This window comes from Acipenser ruthenus, chromosome 9, assembly GCF_902713425.1.
Source record: "Acipenser ruthenus chromosome 9, fAciRut3.2 maternal haplotype, whole genome shotgun sequence".
NCBI classification, from domain to species: Eukaryota; Metazoa; Chordata; class Actinopteri; order Acipenseriformes; family Acipenseridae; genus Acipenser; species Acipenser ruthenus.
In genome coordinates this window covers 26,021,027-26,025,714 of record NC_081197.1, presented here as the reverse complement: position 1 = coordinate 26,025,714, position 4,688 = coordinate 26,021,027, and positions in this window count along the sequence as shown.

Genomic DNA, 4,688 nt, shown 5'->3' with positions numbered 1-4,688 from the left:
TGGCCTGAAGTCATCCCTGCAGCTAGCCTGTCACACGTGGTGTCAGAACCGGGACAACAGCGCCTCTGAGACTCAGGCCAGAAGGAGTACTGTTTGTTTTGGGGAGGAAAAAAATGGGAAAGAACAGCAGAAGGCAGCAGCCACAACACCAGCCGGAAGAACAGCAGCCCAGGTGTTACTGCTGTGCTGAGTCGGGGCATTCCCGCACGAACTGTCCCTGGTACCCCCTCGGACAGCTACCCCAATTATGCCCCATCTGCGGAGGTGAGCACTGTGTGGCCTGCTGCCCTGTCCATCAGGAGAGGGAGGAGCTGCCTCTGCCTCCTCCACCAGCAGAAGGTGAATACCTGCTGGTTCCGCCTTCACTGTCATGGGAGGACTGCTTGCCCCTCCCACCTCCACCAGCAGAGGGTGAATACCTGCTGGTTCCACCTTCACTGCTGTGGGAAGATTGCTCGCCGCTCCCACTTCCATCACCAGAGGAGCTGCAGCTGAGTTTCGCACCACCCAAGGATGCCTGCCTCGCACCACCCAAGGATGCCTGCCTCGCATCGCCTGGGACTGCCTGGTGCTCCGCATCGCCTGGGGCTGCCTGTTGCTCCGCATCGCCTGGGGCTGCCTGTTGCTCTGCATCGCAGCAGGAAGTACTGTGGCCGGAACCCCACCAAGGGGAGCTGCCGGCCATGAAGAAGGTGGAGGAGGTCTGGAGACCACCAACCCCAGCAGCAGTTTCGCTGCCAGAGATCGTGGGGGAGGTCAGGAGACCTGCTCCCACTGCAGCACTTTCGCTGCCGGAAGTACTGTGGCCGGAACCCCACCAAGGGGAGCTGCCAGCTTTGAAGAAGGGGGATGAGGTCCGGAGACCACCAACCCCAGCAGCAGTTTCGCTGCCAGAGATCGTGGGGGAGGTCAGGAGACCTACTCCCACTGCAGCACGTGCGCTGCAGGAAGTACTGTGGCCGGAGCCCCACAAAAGGGAGCTGCTGGCTACGAAGAAGGGGGGTGGTCTCCTCAAGCAGCCTTTCCACTGCCAGGACTGCCCCGGCTGAAGGAGTCAGTCTGGGAGCTGTCAGCACGTCTGCTGACAGCATAGCCAGTAGCAGCCTGGCTACTGGCAACATTGCCGCCCATGAACCCCTTGAAGTCCCTGTTCTTGGCCCAGGACTTTGAGCGAGACTTTTGGGATTTTAAGGGGGGAGGTGGCCGTTGAGGCCATGTGCGCTGCGCACAAGGGGGGGTATATATGGCAATGTGCCCCGCCCCTGTGTGCATTTGTGTGTTACATGTTGTATGTTACGTGTGTTAATGTTGGTGTATAGATGTGGCTGCACGGGATATACATGGGTGTGTGCAGCACGAGTTATTTAAAATGTATAATTGTATTTAGGCACAGGAATTGCACTTCACATGCGTTTAAAGTATTTAATATGTGAGCACGAGGTTGCACATAATTAATTCACGTGCTGGGATTCAAGTGAATAATTAATTAGTAATTGAATCCCAGCACAACAGTATATATAGATGCACGTTTTACTCACTCTGGGTTGTGTGTTCAGTGAGTGGAGAACGGGTGTGGAGAGGAGGTAAAACAAACAAAAAGAATAATAATAATAAGTGTTTAAACTCACCATGTTTGTTTGTCTGTTCATCCACCGTTTGTTTAAATGTTAGTCCGTTTTGTTTGTCTCTTTATTTTGGCCTCAAGTGCCATGTCCTGTTTTTCTGTTTAAAACTTTTTGTTTGTTTATTAAAATACTGAGTGCTGCCGCGACTCAGTTTCATCATTACTGCCTGTGTCCGTGTATTTGTCTCTGGCCTGAAGTCATCCCTGCAGCTAGCCTGTCACAGGTGATTATTCAGCATCCACCATCCTGTTCACTACATATATATATATATATATATATATATATATATATATATATATATATATATATATATATATATATATATATATATATATATATATATATAATGTGTGTGTATGTTAAGGGTGAATCCCGAAGTTACCACTTTTTTTCGGCACACGCTGGGCGAAAGCCGTTTTTTCGAAATGAAAAGGGAAAATAAAACACAGTAATAAAACTTCAAAATAAAGGTGACACTTACGCAGTGCCCCCACTGCCGCTAAGCCGGTCAGCTCGGGTCTCCATCCTACGCTCTGCTATGCACTATACACTGGGGTGGCCAAGGTTCCCCTTCTAATCACACACATTCCCTCGGAAACGTAACAATTTATTTATTATTTTCTTTCTCTAAGCTGGCTGTCTTCCTCAGCCGTGCGTGCCTTTTTTGTTCTCTCGCTCCAACCACTGACGTTCCTGCCTGGTGTTTGTTTACACTGGGCTTCTCAGCCAGCGTCTATGTGTATTCCCAATCACGGCCACCCCACTGCATAACCAAGCGCAGTACTTATGGGCCGAGCAATCCCCCAAGGCCTGCCTCTCAGCCACTCAGAGAGAGGGAAAGCCAACACACCCTCTTCCCCACCTCTCTGTGTTGCTGCCATGACTGACAGGCGTATCCTACAAGGCTGCTGCCCTCTTCCTGCAGAACCATGCATGCGCCAGACAGTCAGCACAGATCTCCCATTACACAGCGTCAATAATGCCTATTATATTTCACATATTTATTTCTCACTTGTATGTTTTATTTTTATAATTGTACACTTTGATTTGATTAGCGCACGTTTTTTATATATTATCGACAAGCACTTTGTAATTGATTTATCTCTTTTTTAGTACCATTATTGGGTACCAACTAATTGAATTATTGATAGTTTTATGCACCTGCAAATAAATAGCCAACATCGCTTGTAAATGGTCATCCTGGGGTTTTGTGTCTGTCTGTCTGTCCTTTGTTTGTGGTTTTGTTCATGCAGGAGTGGGAACACAATTGTAATGTTTGGAACGGGAAGTAAAACGAGCCTGTATGGACTTTCCTGACAAGGTATTCAGGCTGGCATACAGTATGCCGTTTTGAACAATGAGTGTGACTGAATTGAGAGTTATAGCCTGTAGTGACAAATAAATATGTGAAACATAACAGGATTTATTGACCCGGTTACAATCTTAACTATCTTTTAATGAAGACAAGACAAAAGAAGATTTGAACATGAGCAATTAACATATTAGTTCTCTCTCTTTTGTGTGTGGCAAGTTTGCCTGCGCATATGGAGGAGCGAGATTTTTGATTGGATTTTTGGGAGAGAGCTAATAAAGAGTGATTTTAAATGCTATTAAAACCAGCCGTGGTGTCCTGCCTTTTCAGCACTGCCGCTGGAAACTCAGCATACCTTCGCTACATTGTTGTCAGAAGTGGAGGCAAGGCAGGTACCCCGGCATGCACTTGGAAGCTGGCAGGGGAGATTGTAGAAATGCAAAATAATTGGCATAGGCAAAACTATACTGGCCCAGCATCAATGTTGAAGCTGTGGACGAAACTAGGCTCGCCCAAATTAATGGCATGGGTGAACCAGATTCGCCCACCATCGAATTTGAAGCACTGGACAAAACTAGACTCGCCTGGGCTAGTCCTGAAATTCAGTGAAAACTGTTGAAAAAACGGGTTTCGCCCAGTCATCTTTTTCAAGTTCTAGGCCAATCTAGATTCGCCCAATTGGACATGGGTGAGTGCTGAAAAAAAGTGGTAACTTTGGGATTCACCCAGAAGCCCTTGGCAAAACTAGATTGGCCCGGGCAAAACTAGACTCGCCATGCCACCGGGTTTCATCCTTAATTATATATATCAACCTATATCAACCTATATCTTATATATATCAACCTATATTGCGGCAATGTATTGCTGTTTGGCGAGGGTAAATGTAAATACAGTGCTCCCTCGCTATAAGGCTCTCGTTTATAACGTGCCTCGGATATAACGCTCTGTGAACAGGATGTGAGTGGTGCAATAAACAAGGGAAAGTCCAGACAAAAGTTCTGTCCCAAAATGTCTGTTTTATTTTATAAAAACAAATAATAATAAACCACCCCTCTACCAGCAATGGTATCGGGGGGAACACGGCAGGTTTTTGTCACTCCTAAACCACAATCCTCCGTGCACGAAACTGTGTTCATTTTCTCGATCGTGGTGAGTGCTGGTGCTGTGTTGTGTTGTGCTGTGAGGGATGTGACAAAACACAGGCTCCGGCCGGATTTTGTCATCAGCGCAAGGCCCTGTAGATGCTTCCCCTTTGTACCCAAAAACTCCTCCCTGCAATCAGCCCGTCGCCATGGTTTCTCCCATAGAGGGCCGTCCCGCAGCTGATTGCAATGGAGTCCTTCCAGGTACGTGCAACTACATGCTCCCCCTAATACGGTCACCTTCCGGGTTTCTACCTACCGTCAAGGCAGTCCATCTAGGAGGAAGCATACCAACCTTACACAGTGCCCTTTCTCCCTATACAGGTGATTCATCCATTCCCCTTACAATACCATATATAAAAGACAGACAAGACAAACTGGACAGACAACAAGTCCTGCAACAAAGCAATTGTCCGGGTCGTTACAATACATTTAATTTGAAAGTAAAAATATGTGAAAGCATGACGTTTATGTCCAAAAATCTTCACTAATATACAATTGAACAAGAACTGTTAATATTTATTTTTGTTTCATACAGTTTTAAATGGCGGTGTTTATATGATAGTTAAAATAAATAAATATCAACATAAATAAATAAATAGTCTATGT